Source organism: Pleurodeles waltl, chromosome 12, assembly GCF_031143425.1.
Source record: "Pleurodeles waltl isolate 20211129_DDA chromosome 12, aPleWal1.hap1.20221129, whole genome shotgun sequence".
Lineage (NCBI taxonomy): Eukaryota > Metazoa > Chordata > Amphibia > Caudata > Salamandridae > Pleurodeles > Pleurodeles waltl.
In genome coordinates, this window is record NC_090451.1 from 285132189 (window position 1) to 285149018 (window position 16830).

Genomic DNA, 16830 nt, shown 5'->3' on the forward strand with positions numbered 1-16830 from the left:
AGCACTAGTTTTTTAGGAACATTAGCCCTCAATCACCATTAGGTAACACACTTTACCATCGAGCCATGCTCCTTGTCAGGCCAGCACTGCAATGGCTGACGGGCCCTTCTAGAGGGCTTTTTGCCGGAGATCTTTTTAAAGAGATTGCCGGAGATGTATGGGTGTGTGAGGAACTGGAACAAGTGTGCTAAAATTGACTATGGGTGTCAAAAAGACAATCTTTATTACAGTGTGACGCCAATGTCAAGATCAAAAACAGAAAAAGGGAATACAACAGATTGTGATGTTTGGTTCCCTATGAAGTGCAGACATGCATAACTAACACCTCAACTGTTGGTGTATGTATGGAAAGACTGTGTGAGGATATTGACTACACTACAGATCCAATGGTCAGCATATTTCTCGCCTATATAGTCGCATGGAACTAGTGGCGATTCATCAGGGCCTAACATATAATTCCCAATCTTCACAAAGAGAGTAAAACTACTTTATATCAACTAGATAGATAAAACCTAAACCTCCTAGTAGGATTTTGTTTGTTTGTATGCAGGGACCTAGATAAAAGAAAAATAGTAGAACAGTAGATAGATACACACAAAGTTGTGGACGCATTTTTCACCCTGGAAACTAGTGCATTGTGTGCAAGTGAACACTGTAAGCCTTACTTGTGCTCCTAGTGGGGTGTATGGTTTGTATCTTGAGATGTATAAAAACACAGCTAAACACACACCCTCAGAGTCACTCTTACACTCTTAAATTCTGGCTCAGGCCCTTTGGTGATAACATGGACTCTAGCTGTTCCTCTAACAAAGTAATCTACCAAACATGGAAATAACCAAAGCAGAGCAAAACATTGAGCCTTATAGGTTTATCTTGTCTCTTTCTCTAACTGAAAACCTGACTCCAAAACTAGAGAAGTGTAAAGCTACTTAATAAAGCATAGAAGGCATAAATGTATGAAGACACCACAATAATCCATCATCATGTCAAACTGAACATATGTTGTTGAAATACTGGGTAGGAATAAAGCATCAACTGAAAGTGATGAAACTTAAACCACTATCATATTAAAAGCTTTAAAAATCAAGGCTTGTCAGTAATTGTTCCCGGCAGGTTGGTAAATGACCCCAGTGTGACAGCTCCCGCCAGCTTGATCATTTCATAAATATAGCACCACTAATTGCGTGCTTTAACAATATCGTATCAATGAATGTGGTTCGAAGCAAATGTGCGCGCTAACAAATTAATACCACTGGATGATGAACTCAACATGTCAGACATCAGGGAACGCCATGGTACACAATCCTGCACTTGTAACTAGCCCCAGTGTGTTTGGCCCTACTACTAGGCAGTTTTAGACAGCTGTACTGTGACCTTATCGTCTCGGGCGCACACCGGAATATTGCCTGTAACCTCATTGTGGGTAAAGGAGGCAACGTCTCTGAAAGCATATCCCCGTTTTGACGGTCCCCACCTGTAAAACTCAAAGACAGGACTATAGAGTGCCGGAGAATAACGTTAGGAGACCTCCTAGTATGAAGTCACTCCTATATAAATATTCACAAGCGTTAAAGTCATGCAATGCTGTCTTCCATTATTTCTGTATCATGACTGCCCTCCCCCACCAGATATGTCCCTGGGTAGATAGAAGAGTAGTTGAACTCTCCACCAATCCTGAAAATAGCCAATTAAGTCCACCTCCTCACTAAAGACTTCAAGTAAAGAGCGTATTGAACAGATTTATACCAAATCACAAAAAGAGATCTTTCTGGACCAAGATCTAGTTTTCAGCTAAATTTGCTGTAATTTACTTTAGTGGTTCGGGCTGTAGTCATCATATGGAAATTGCATGGGGAAAACACGTTTTGGTTCCCTGCTTTTTTCTTGGTCCCAACCTAATGAATCACTAAGAAACTTTCCAGCCAGCAGGTGGAGTGACCAGGACACTAGTTTTCAAAATTTCAAGAAGATTCGCCAAACGGTGCCAAAGTTAAGAGCAAAGAAAAAAACACTTTTCTCCAGGAAACTAGGTCCTAACTATACTACCTACTGGTGACTGCCAGTAGGTAGTGCACACACACACATGCGGACACACATATCAATTTATATATATTAAAGTTCAGGCCGAGTTACCATAATAATCAATTTTTTTGATTTGCTAAGAACTTTTGTGCCATTTAACAAATCTTCATGAAACTTTCCAAAAAAAAGTTTATACACTTCAGTTCAGTGATTGGAAGTTTTAGGGCTGAGAAAAAAGAGGAAATCTTGAAATGCAATATCCCTATGCAATTTCCCCACGGATATCTGAACAGAGCTGCAGCCCAAATTGGAACAGAATTACATTAAATTAGGCAAAAGGCTAGATCTTTACCCAGATAACGTGCTTTTTGTAATTTCATTTAAATACGTTCAGACCTTTTTGAGAAATTAAGGTTCAAAATGCATGTATATCTGGACCATTGGATACACAGGAGTCCCACGACACACATCTTCGAATAACAGAGTGATCTGATTGTCCGAGGGACTTTTTTTTCCCATCAATCACCTTGCTCCTGCAGGAGTGAAAAGCTCTTGTGAGTCCCACAAGAGCTTGCTCTCTGACTTACTGGCCACAACAGCAAAAGAAATGTTGTGGCAGTCATCACAGGGCTCGGGGACTTGGTCCTGGTGTCATGAAGACTGTGCAAGGCAGCGTGGGGTTGGCGGCCTACAGGGGTTGGGTGTAGGACTGGATACCAGGCCCTGCTACCAACCTCATGCTGAGCACACCCAAAGGTCGTTCTAAGCAGGAGGGTGGCTTAGATATGTACAGTAATAAAACCTTATCTTTTGTTATGATGGAGCAGATATGCTAATTGAAGAATTTTCTAATGATTAATGTGTGTTTATTAATGAGAAAAATGCATAGAGAAATTAGTATTAGAAAATAATGTGTATAATTGAAAATGTGCCCATGGAAAGTGGTCACCATGTGTATTAACAGATGCAAAATAAGGGAACAATGTATATGAAATGTATTAATATATCATAACTGGATGTATAATCTATGTTTTATGTTAATTCATACTCTTAAATTAGCCGTACTAAAGGCCTGGTTTCACAGGGCCTTGCTTGCTAATAACGTGGAGACTCCGAAAAACTTTGCGAGGACTGGTAACTGGAAGAAGGGACCTTGAACTGTTGTGCAGACAGCTCAGCTAGAACATTTTGCAATGTACCAGCGGACAGGAGATGATGAAGACAATTTGATACAATTATGTGTAGCGTAGGCTAAATGTACTTTCTCAGGACTTGAACAATAGAGGCACTGACTAAAGACCTGTATGCAACAATTTTGTTACCTGAAGAGCCGGATGATGTTCTCATCGCAAGAAGGACCAATCAATTTTATGGGACATGAAGCCTATGCAAAATTAGAGAGTTGGTAAACAAAAACTATAGGTTAAAGTCATAACTTCCGATGGACTGAACAATTAGCAATTAGTGGGATGGACAGGGAGACCCTAATTAAAAGTCATGACAAGGGGAGTGAAATCAGAACTGCAAGGAGAAAGTTGATGATGTCAGAAGACGCTGTCTGAAGTGCCTGATACGCAGCTGACCACTGATGACCTGAGGACGAAGACTGACTCATTGCTGATCCATCCTGGATAGGTAGCTATGAAAATGTGACTGACAAATTTTGTGCCTTTTCTTCTAGGTGCCAACTGCGCTGTTTCTGAATAGTTTTTCTCTCTTAGGTAGATTTTTCCAAATTAATGTTTTCTCTAAATTGTTTTCACATGAAGACCCACATGCTGATGCTAATCTTGGTTAGGTAGGCTGACAGGGGAGATGTCGACAGTGACAAATGACTGACAAATTGCATTGCTAATTTACATTGTTAATGCTGATATTCATTGCTTATGTTGTTGCTTGGTCGCATATGTTTTTTTTCCCCAAGAAATAATGGGGGTCATTCCGACCGCGGCGGGCGGTGGGCGCCGCCCGCCGGGCGAGACCTCCAAAAGACCGTACCGCGGTCAAATGACCGCGGCTGTCATTTTGACTTTCCCGCTGGGCAGGCGGGCGACCGCCAAAAGGCCGCCCACCCGCCCAGTGGGAAAGCCCCAGCAACGATGAAGCTGGCTCCGAATGGAGCCGGCGGAGTTGCTGGTGTGCGACGGGTGCAGTGGCACCCGTCGCGATTTTCAGTGTCTGCTTTGCAGACACTGAAAATCTTAATGGGGCCCTGTTAGGGGGGCCCTGCAGTGCCCATGCCAGTGGCATGGGCACTGCAGGGGCCCCCAGGGGCCCCACGACACCCGTTCCCGCCAGGAACAGGCTGGCGGGAAGGGGGTCGGAATCCACACGGCGGCGCTGCTTGCAGCGCCGCCGTGGAGGATTCCCTGGGGCAGGGGAAAACCGGCGGGAAACCGCCGGTTTCCCTTTTCTGACCGCGGCTTTACCGCCGCGGTCAGAATTGCCCCTGAAGCACCGCCAGCCTGTTGGCGGTGCTTCCTCCGTCCCCGGCGGTCCATGACCACCAGGGTTGGAATGACCCCCAATGTCTTCTAACTGATGAATTAATAAAGAATTGATTGAATAAACATGAACTAACTGATGACCTAGAATTGTAATCAATAGGGAATAAACTTGTTAACCTTTTCCATGAGTGATGGTTATTTCTGATTAATATGTTTTTCTTTTTGGTTTCTTAATTGGTTGATATTGATTTATTGTTGTTGATTATGAGGTTCAGTGATCACTGCATGATTAGGATACTCCATGCGATTCAAAAGGTTCATCGACCTATACGCGTCCCCTTGTACGTTTACTTACTAAGGACCAGGCGCGCTAGCAGTTTTTGGTAGCAGCTTGATAGTCAGTTTTCTTGGAGAACTGGTTATGCGGTGATTATTGGTTATGGTACTAATTTCAGTTAGGATTAGTTGTTTGTATTTTGTGAGATTTGAATTTTATTTTTCTGAAATGACAATGGTAGCAAAGGTGATGTCCCCTTAAGCCCAGAAATGACTTTCCCAGATCCTGGATCCTGTTAGGAAAGTTGGGTATGTTCTCTGCGTATTTTTAGATAGTGTGAAAGTGGTAGGTTGCGCTTGCACAAGCTTAAGCAAATCGCAGGTAAATTGTGTGGTTTTTGAGGTATAGTAGGGATTCTGCGTACTCCAGTTGAGGTTAGTAGGAGTGTGCGTACTCTGTAGTATGAGAGTAGGGAAGTCGTCGAACTTCACATGTGTTTGGCGCTTTCTGCTCAAAAATTGTCCACGTGGTTGTTGATGATGTATGAACCCTGCGTGGTCTAAGACTCCGGAGTATATTGACAAGTGTAGGAGACACTTGGTTATATGTTGTAATCTGTCTAGTTTAATAGGTTGATCGGGCGTGGTCAACAAGTCGGTGAGTGTGATATTTGGGTGGAAGAAATTTTCGATTGAGATTTGGCGAGTTGTATGTGCACCAGAACAGACCCATTGATCAGTTGAGAGTAAAATTTGCGGGTTGAATTTTTCTTGCGAATGTGGGGGACTGAGAAAGAGGAATAGCTATATGAGCCAAGAGAGCCATTGGTGGAAATCCGTAAGGTCTCTGAAGTGATTGTGTCCCTTCCTGTAGTAAACCAGCAGGTTTGTTCTTAGTGATTGGGTTTTTGGTAAGTGCTCGCAATAATTTGGATTAGTTGTGTGAATCGAGTTAAGGAGAATGAGCCACAAGACTTTGCCAGCCGTTGTGTGTGGGTGTGACGTCAGAGTGTGCCACGCTGGCATAGGTTGGTCAGTAAGAAGAGCCAAGACCTGATTGGCAGCCGTCCGTAAGAGGCAATTGGTTGAGTAAGCTGGTGAAGGGAATCTTGGGAGTAAAAGTCATTTCATTATTGAATCAAAAGTAAACAAAACAGGCAAAATTAAGTTTTTCAAGGCATTCAGAAGTGCGATGAAGGGAGATACTTACATTAAGGCGGCAGTGGGGGAGCCGGCCCCACCGGAAAGTACTCCGGCTTACATTGTGATGGAGGAGCGCGGTGTAGCACCGTGTTTGTGGTTGAAGCAATGGTGCAAGTTAACTAAAATCAAGGGTCTTTAGTGTTTCCGGAGCACGAAACGTTTAATTAGAGAATTTTGGATCAATTGCTAATGTCATTGTATGACATGAAGCCATTACCTAGACCAGCACAGTTTGAAGCTTTAGCGGTTTGGGAGCTAGTGGCTGGACAGCAACAAGAGATGAAGTTCAAAAGGAGGATGAAGCGAGTCGAAAAATCATTAGCTGAAGCTAGATGGGATTGGGAACAAAAAAGATGGAGAGCAGTGACATGACAGGATGTCAAATTGTTTCCCGCAATTACAGAGGGAGATGAGGCAGAGAAGGAAGATAGTGCCAAAGAGGATGAGAGTGGAGGAAGAAAGAAAATGAGAAAGTCCTAAGTAGATGATGATGATTCTGATGTTGAGGCTCTCATTACGCAGTTGTTGAGAGATAGACCTCCACCTTCAACAACCTATGTGGAGGGTCCAGGCACTAATGCTACTGTTCCTACAGCTGCTCTGGCACAAGCCCAGGGAGCCAAGGGAGCTGTACAGGCAGAAGGCGGACAATTACCAGGGGTAGTACAGAGTACACCTAATGCAGGAACTAGTACTGTAGTTCAAGCGCAGATACATCCACCTTCGGTACAGCGAATTTATCCAGATGTGCCAGTTCTTGAGACAGTCTCGAATATCATGGTGCCGAGGGAGCAGGTGCTTCGAAGCCAATGCTGATTCAGACAGATTCGACACCAATGTTGTTGCCTTCAGCTCAAGCACAGGGTCTACCGAAGTTTACACCACTAACAGGAACGCAGTCAGATCTCACACCAGTTATGAATCAGGCAATGGGGTAGCATTCACATAAGGTGCAGGTGCAGGTGCTAGGGCAGTTCCAGATGCAATATCGCTACCAATTACTGTTGGTCCAGCTGTACCCTTATTTGCACAAAAGAAGTCGGATGCAGGAGAGCAGAATTAAGTATCACAGAGCCTTGTAAGAAGGGGGTGAGCGAGCCTGTGCAGCTAATGTCGTCTGCAGGACAAACTTTCAATGGATCTAGACCTCTAATGGATCTTTTCAGATGCAGAGGTACAACATCTACCAGTGCCGAATGCAAATGACATTTCATTACAGGGATTATCAGCTCAGCAATTAAGCAAATAGTTAGACAGTTTAAACACTCCTCAGAATGCATCCAAGCATGAGGATCAGATAAATCGTGTTAGGCTGAATATAGACGCCACTGAATTAGTCGAGTGAACAATACATGTGAACAGATTGGAATCTTACACAGAAGAGGAGCTGAGGTATTTATGCCCAAAGATTACAAGAGAAGTGAGAAAAATACATCAGAAGCTAGCAGAGTTAGCAGAAAAACATGTCATTGAGAAGACGAAGCATTTGAAACTCAGCTACAGATTAGATTTTGAAGCAAAGGATTTCGAACACATGAGATCAGCCGGAATGAAAGCACACCTGAGAGAACTGCTGAAGAGTGCGCAGATTTGGGGAGCATTAGAGAAGTGGGAAGGCAGGTGGACAAAGAAAAAAGATAAATGAAAACTGGATTCCCAAGAAGGGGTGGAAGGTGTTGCCAAAGGGGAATCAGTTAATGTGCTTCCAATGGGAGAAATTCCCGGAGGAATTTGTTCAAGTCCCATTGCACAGGAGTGACATATTGTAATTTACAAATGACTACCCAAAATTGAGAGAGAAGGCAGTTCAATGGTATCAACAGACAGAGAGATTTGTGAAGCTTTCCAAATGTTTGTGGGAAGACTTGAACACGCTATTGGAAATAGTGGTGCCAGCAGATTTATGGGTTGAGTGTAAGAGGGCTGTAGATTGGCCAAGAAGTGAACCGGAAAGGGATAAAGTAACAGGTGCGCCTTCACCCGAGGTAATGAACATTTTTTATAAGGTGATTGAGTTCCTGAAGACAAGGATTTCTCCCAAAAATATTGATTGGCAGTGGATTGATAGAACGGTCCAGGAGTCTAAAGAATCAATACATACCTACAATGAAAATTGTTGAAAGCATTCAAGGAGTACAGTGGTAAGGAAGCAATTGAGCCGAAAGACATGTTGCATTTCGTGTTCAGGTTTGTTGAAGATCTGAGACAAGAAGTAGGGCAGATGATAAAGAGTCAACTAATATGCTGGCAAGCAAAGCCGATTGATGAGGTGTTGCAATACGCAAAATACTGTAGTGATAAGATTGAGTTGAAACTAAAGAAATTGAAAGAAAAGGCGATGGTGATGCAAATCAAGGCAGCTCAAACAGGAGTGCAGGGAGCTTTAGTACCGTCTATGCCGCCGCAAAAGAGAACAGTTATGTTCCAACCTCAAGTGAGGGGTAGAGGGCGTGGAATGGACATGATGCGTGGTCCGGACTTAGGAACTGTGGTTGTTCAGAATGACATGCAAGGTATGAAAAAGATGCTACCGTGTCATTTGTGCGGAAACGTGGGACACTGGAAGTGGGAGTGTCCGTTGATGGTGCAGACTGGTGTGGTTCAGCAAGGTGACGTTAGTACATTTCAAACTGTGAAAATCCCAAGAATGAAAGGATTTATTCCTAATGTTCAGAATCGAGGACAGAATTTCCTACCAGTGCAGAAAACGCAGGTGCCGCGTGCACAATTTGCTCCATTACCGCCAGTACAGCAGCAGGTCCCTATGGTAGCTAGACAGCAAATGCAAATACCTCAAGCCCCGATGGAACAGCAACAGGTGATGCTTACTCAGCAGGTCACAGGTCAAAGGCAAGACAAGAGTAATAACACAGTACACCAGTTTCCATTTTACAGTGAGGATGAAATAAACGAAGAATGGATGAGTGACAGTTCGGATGAAGGAGCCTGTATGCTTGCCGCATCCTTAGAAGTAGATCAGAGAGGGCCTTTTGTGAAGGTAAAAGTGATGGGTTACAAGGTATCATTCTTGGTTGATATGGGAGCTACGCACTCTACAGTAAGAAGCATAGAAGTCCCAAATTTACCTCTTTCAGCCATGACAGTTTAAATGTGGGAGTGGAAAACAGACAGTTGACAAATCCAATCACGGAGCCAGTGCAGGTTGAAATTGGAAATTATTTGGGAATGCTTAGATTGGTGGTTTGTGATTCGAGTCCCATATCCTTACTGGGTAGAAACTTATTGTGCAAGACCAAATGTTCCATCAACTGTTCAGACACAGGGATAGAAGTCCAGACAAATAGTGATGATGAAGATGAGCAGGCATCTGCAATGATAGCATTGCCTAGGAAGAATACCCATTGATTGAATTTTTCCCAATGTTCACTGTGAAAGAATTGCATGCAGATTTACAGGGAACTGTGAAGGAAGAAGTCTGGGATTTGACAGGAAAGGAAGTAGGTCTGATTAAGGGAGTGGATCCGATTAAAATCACTTTGAAGCCAAATACAGTATTCCCGCAGCTTCCACAGTTTAACATGGCACAGGATGTTTTGATGAAAGTGGCACAAATAATCGGAGACTTTTTAAAACAAGGAGTTTTGAAGGATCTGCTAAGCAGCCTATATAATCCATCGATAATGGGTTTGAAAAAGCCGTGTGGGAAAGTACGGGTTGTACAGGACTTGCGGAAAGTGAATGACATGGTGGTTAAATGTTGTCTGATAATGCCCAATCCAGCAGTGATACTGTTTCGGATTCCTTGCAATGCAGAGTGGTTCACAGTGGTAGATCTGTCACAAGCTTTCTTTTCTGTGCCACTTCATGAGGATAGTCAGCTTCTTTTTAGTTTCAAATTCCTAGACAGAGTCTACAGCTGGTGCAGGCTTCCACAAGGGTATATGGAGTCACCATCCCTGTTTAACCAGATCCTGAAAAAGAATCTGGAGTCATTGGAATTGCCATTCCAATCGACTCTTGTACAGTATATTGATGATTTGCTGATCGCATCCAGAACAAGGGACAAGTGAGAGTATGACTCGATTGCCCTGTTGAATCATTTGGGAGAGTTTGGACATAAAGTCTCGCCTGTGAAATTACAGTATTGCCAAAAGTCAGTGAAATATTTGGACTTCAGATAGAGAAAGGATTGACAAGAATTTCCAGGGAGAGGATTACTAAGATTCTGCAGAGAAGTCCCCCGACTTCACAGAGAGATGTCAGAATGTTTCTGGGAATGGTGGGGTACTGTAGACAGTGGATTCAGAATTTTGCTGAAATAGCCAACCCTTACAGCAGTTGAACCATAAGGAAGTTACAGAACCTACTACCCTAGATGAAGTCCAGATGAAAGCTTTTACTGAATTGAGAGAGAGTTTGTGCAGAGCTCCAGCGTTGGGAATGCCTGATTACAAAAAGCCTTTCACATTGTTTTGTCATGAACGTGATGCTTGTTCTTTGTCTGTCTTGACACAGGTCCATGGAGGTGCTGATCACCCAGCAGATTAATTTTCAGTTACCTTGGACCCGGTTGCAGCAGCTTTACCAGGTTGTCTGCACGCAATAGCCACAGTTGGTCAAAGTCTTTTCCAATGTGACAGGGTAGTCATGGGATACCCTTTGACGGTAATGGTACCACATTCTGTTGAGATTTTACTGACAAGGACGAAAAAACAATATTGACAGGAGCAAGACTGACAAGGTACGAGACGAGCATATTGGGTGATCCAAATGTAACATTGAAAAGATGTACAGTGCTGAATCCAGCAACATTACTTCCAAGTGATACTGTTGAAATTGAAAAAGAGGAAGATATTGAATATGATTGTCTTGAGGTAACCGAATTATTTACAAAACTGAGGCCTGACATTAGAGACACGCGTTTAGAGGAAAATGACCAAATTGTCTTTGTTTATGGTTCGTGTCTTAGAGATGGAACCGGCACACTGAGAGCAGGATACGCTGTGTGCACAATTACAGGCACATTAGAAGCTTCATGGCTTCCAGGTGTGTATTCTGTGCAAGTGGCAGAACTAGTAGCTCTTACCACAGCTTGCTATGTCTCTGCAAGGTTAAGAGTCACAATCTCTACTGATAGTCAATATGGATTTGGAATTGTCCATGATTTTGGACAGTTGTAGTCGCAGCGAGGTTTTATGAGCTCAACTGGAACTCCAGTGAGAAATGGCGACTGGATAAAAGAGTTGTATGCAAATCAGTTACCTGAAGAAATTGCTGTGGTAAAATGCATTGCACACCAAAAGACACAGGATTACATTTCTTTGGGAAATGGATATGCGGATCAAGTTGCAAGGTTTTGCGCATTGAACTGTATATCGTTGAAGACAAGTGGGAACTAATGCCTGAAGAAGAAACAAATTGTGCAAGTTTTGCTTTGAAAATAATTGACACTTTAGAGGAATTGAAAATGTTGCAGGAAAACACAGACAAGGAAGAGAAAAGGCTTTGGTTGAAATTTAAATGTATTCAAAGACCAGATAAGATTTGGGTTTCTGGGGAGGGCCAGATGGTGCTGCCAAATAGTTTGTTGACTCAGATGGCCCGTTATCATCATGGCCAAGCACATATTGGAAGGGATGCCATGGCTAGATTGTTCAAAGTTGTTTGGTTTAACCCAAACTCCAGACAAGCAGCAGAGGCAATATGTCATAGATGTGTAATCTGTCAGCAACTAAAGGTGGGAAAAGGGACAGGGGTGAATTTGAGCCACATTAGAAGAGCAGGAGGACCACTCAGCAGAATGCAGTTGGATTTCATTGAAATGACTGCATGTGGTGGACTGAAGTACGTGTTGGTGATTGTGTGTGTGTTTAGTCATTGAATTGAAGCATACCTCACACGTAGGAACGATAGTCTCACAGTTGCAAAGCTGTTGCTTAGAGAGTTAATACCACGGTTCGGATTTCCGATCTCTTTAGAATCAGATAGGGGAACTCACTTCAATAAGTGATCAAACTCTTATGTGCAGCATTAAACATTCAGCAAAAACTGCATTGTAGCTACCGACCAGGAGCATCAGGACTTGTAGAGCAAATGAATGGTACACTGAAATCAAAAATTGCCAAAATGTGTGCTGCAACAAATCTGAAATGGCCAGTTGCATTACCTTTGGTGTTGATGTCAATGTGAAAGGTACCTGACAGAAAGACAGGACTTTCAACCTACGAGATTCTCATGGGCAGAGGAATGAGATTGCCAGCAATTCTAGTGAATGCTCTTGTTAATATGACAGATGATATGGTGTTGGACTACTGCAAAGGTCTGGCTGATGTGGTTCGATCTTTCTCTCAGCAGGTGCAGGCTGCTACGCTGCCACCCATCCATGACCCAGGTCACAATCTAAGAGCTGAAGATTGGGTCGTCATCAGAAAGCATGTTCGAAAGACTTGCTTAGAGCCGTGTTGGAAGGCCCCATTCCAGGTGGTGCTGACAACTATGACAGCTGTGAAGTGTGCAGGACTGCCTAACTGGATACATGCAAGTCATACCAAGAGAGTGGTGCGTCAGCAAGATCATGAAGAAGTGTTATTGAGAGCACCAAAAGCAGCGAAACAAGTGGCAACTCCTAAACCAGAGCCAGAGCAAGTTGAACCTGAAGTTGACCCAGAGTTGGTGGAAGATGGGTCAATTACACTAGTAAGAGACAAAGGTGCAGGAGTACAAGAAGGGGACCAAGAGTCTAACTCAACAGAAACGACAGGAGAAAACAGCACAGGAGGGGTTCTCACAAAAGTAGACAGTGCTGAAGCGCAAAAAGACCAAGTGCCAGATCAGGAGGGGGATAGAGTTGAGACGGATCAAAGCCAAAGTGGTCCAACTCCTCCTGAACCCGTTGCAGGTCGGTCAAGAGAAAACACCATAGATAGAGGAAAAGATTCCAATCTTAAAGAGAATACTGACAGAAGGAGCAAGGAAAGGAGACAATTGGCCTGAATCGCAAATAGGCAAGAAGAAGGAATTGGTTATAAACGAACCAATAGAGGAAGAAGTAGACACTACAAGAAAAGACAAACTAAGTGAAGGAGAATTAGCTGGAGAAAGAAGGTTGAAGAGAAAGAGAGTAGCAAGTCGAAGATACACAGGTCCTGAGTGGGAACATGCAGCAACAAGTGAATGGCAAAACAAGTTCATGTTCTTTTGCTTTGGCAGAGAATTTCCAAATCAGCACGTTGATGCAACCTGAAGGGAATCAATAGACTGAGTTTTTGAGCTAATCTGAAGTAGAATTTAAAAAGAAACTGTTGAAATAAAAAACGGAAAAGACATTAATAACCTGATATGACATTTGAAACCTGGATGTGACAAGCTGCTTACTGATTTTTGACAAAGGAAGGAAGGGGTTCCTGTGTGTGAAATTGAATTGCGAGAAAGAAGCATATTTTTGATTTTTCAATTTTTGATTTTTTCCTGTTGCACCTTATTTAAGAGTTATATTTTGCCTTCTGATTCTTTACAGATCATGGCTGAATTAAATAATAGTGTTAGAAATATTAGATTTGTAGATATTTGAGTGTTGGAGTGGCCATTATGTGTGGAATAATGTTTATAATAATGATTGTGGGTATGTCTATTCATGAGATGAAAGAAGCTGTTATTACTCCTTTTCATGAGACTACTACACTAACAGCTTTAGAGACGTTCAAGCTAGATGAAAAATATTTGCATGATTATACTAATGCACGAGGAGAACTTTCTTCTAGCATTTTCTATTGGATGTTGAGTGAGTATGTGGAGACAATGGATGCAAGGAATTGTCTTGTGTGTACGCAAATCCCTTCCTCTGTGGAAGAAGGGGTTACTTACCATAGTCTACCTCTAACATATGGCATAACATGTAGTCTGCTACTAACCGGATTCTATAACCAAAAGTATATTCAATATTTCTAAATAAACCACGACGTACTGTTTTTCTTTGTTCCTAATATTAGATAATTGAGTAAAATAGCTAAGGAGCATGATATAGTATCAGTTAGAGGATTCTTTGAGCCAACACTAACTTTTGGAACTGCTTATGCTCACTGTAATAATCTGACCTGCTTATTAACTCCGATGGAAAAGAGCTTTATAGGGCATGCTGATGATAGTAGGAAGTCATTAAAGGAGAAATTAGAGAAGGGGCTGGAGAAAAGGACACACAGAAATGACTATGCTTACACTGCTATTAAAACACAGGGGAGATTAGCTTTAGATGCATCACACGTGGGGAAGCTTTGTATATATAGGCCAAAATCGCATTATTTGTGGAAACGAGTGAATGTAGGCATATGTTTTTGTTTCAGAGTAAATGGACTTTTATGCTGAATGGTCAGGACCCTGTGATTCCTGGAATGTATTATATTTGTGGACTTAATGCTTATTACCGTCTTCCTAGAGGATGGTATTGGACATGCCATTTAGGGATAGTTTTCCTTAAGATTTATCAGATAGATGATCTAAAGAAAATACCGAAAGTGACTGAATTACATCATGTGCGACAGAGGAGGGAAACCTCTTCTGCAATTGTAGGAGATATTTTTGGGGCAATAATTCCTTCTGTAGGGGTCATTTTGAATGCAAACAAGATACGAAAATTGTCTACTATTGTGGATATTATGCTGACAAACTTTACAGGGGCAATACTCCTGTTAAATGCTGAATTGGCTGCGGATAGAGCCATGACGCTTCAAAATAGGCTTGCTTTAGACATAATTTTAGCGAAAGACGGCGGAGTCTGCAAAATGATTAATGCTAGGCATTGTGGTTCGTTCATACCTGAAAATGATAAAGAGATAAGAGACTTACTTACTAATTTAACTAATTCAAGCAAGGTTTTGAAAGATGTAAATGAACCAGGGGTGTGGGAGAAGGTCGGAAATGGATTTGCCTCTCTGGGAAATTGGTTTAGTCAAATCTGGAATGGGGTATTATGGAAAATTGTCCAGGGAATATTAATTGTGATTGTTTCCATATTAGGATTATGGGGTACATGCAAATTATGGTAAAGGGTAAAATTAAGGAAAGGAAAAAATGATCAGAGGTGGGAAGAACCACCTTGGAGGCAAATTTATAGGGAAAAATCAAGAAGAAGGCAAAATACAGTTGAGACAAATTTGTAAAGTGTTGACAAGAAAGGTGTGATGACACATTTAGACGTCAGAGGAGGGACTGATGGAGCAGATATGCTAATTGAAGAACTTTCTAAGGATTAATGTGTGTTTATCAATGAGAAAAATGCATGGAGAAATTAATATTAGAAAATAATGTATATAATCGAAAATGTGCCCAAGGAGAGTGGTCACCATGTGTTTTAACAGATGCTAAATAAGGGAAAAATTTATGTGAAACATATTAATATATCATAACTGGATGTATAACCTATATTTTATGTTAATTGATACTCTTAATTTAGCCGGCCTAAAGGCCTGGTTTCACCGGGCCTTGCTTGCTCATAACATGGAGACTCCGAAAAACTTTGCGGGGTCTGGCAACTGGAAGAAGGGACCTTAAACTGTTCAGAGTGCAGACGGCTCAGCTAGAACATTCTGCAATGTTCCAGAGGACAGGAGATGATGAAGACAATTTGATACAATTATATGTAGTGTAGGCTAAATGTACTTTCCCAGGACTTGAACAATAGAGGCACTGACTAAAGACTTGCATGCAACAATTTTGTTACCTGAAGAGCCAGATGAGGTTCTCATCGCAAGAAGGACCAATCAATTTTATGGAACATGAAGCCTATGCAAAATTAGAGATTTGGTAAACAAAAACTATAGGTTAGAGTCATAACTTCCGATGGACTGACCAATTAGCAATTAGTGGGATGGATTGCTGATCCATCCTGGATAAGTAGCTAAAAATGTGACTGACAAATTTTGTGCCTTTTCTTCTAGGTGCGAACTGCGCTGTTTCTGAATAGTTTTACTCTCTTAGGTCGATTTTTCCAAATTAATGTTTTCTCTAAATTGTTTTCGCATGAAGACCCACATGCTGATGCTAATCTTGGTTAGGTAGGCTGACAGGGGAGATGCTGACAGTAACAAATGTCTTCTAACTGATGAATTAATAAAGAATTGATGGAATAAACTTGAACTAACTGATGACCTAGAATTGTAGTCAATAGGGAATAAACTTGCTAACCTTTTCCGTGAGTAATGGTTATTTCTGATTAATATGGTTTTCTTTTTGGTTTCTTAAGTGGTTGATATTGATTTATTGTTGTTGATTGTGAGGTTCAGTGATCACTGCATGACTAGGATACTCCATGCGATTCAAAAGGTTCATCAACCTATACGCGTCCTGTTGTAAGTTTACTTACTAAGGACCGGGTGCGCTAACAGTTACATCCCCCCAGGCAACCTCCTCCCCCCAGATATTCAGTGTTTCTTGAGTTAACAATACCCAGTGAATTTCAGTGATTTTGTTTTTTAATTTAAAATGTTACAGTTCAACTAACACTTTCAACGAACTGTAATGTGACTTTAAACTTTGGTTTTTCAGTGAATTACTAGATTTCCTTAAGGTAAAGTAAGATATTATTACCATACCTAGCTATAAGGTGACTTAAACCTTTCTATTGTCCATTGAATATATATATAAATTCTTACATATTCCAATGGCGAGGTCCACTACAGGGCCAAAAGTACAAAATATGCAATCTTACAAATGGTCGCCATTTTGGTCATTTGATTGCCAGACTTCCTTTGAGAAAGGTCATGAGAGTGAAACGCATCAGAACTGCTGTTACAGCTTCAAAGATTAAAGCCACATACCACTGCATCCGGGAGTGGGACACATCTCTTTCTTATCAAACGAGTTTGTTTTGAATTAATATATGTATGTATATATGTATAATATATGTATAACAAAAGCATAAGTGCAT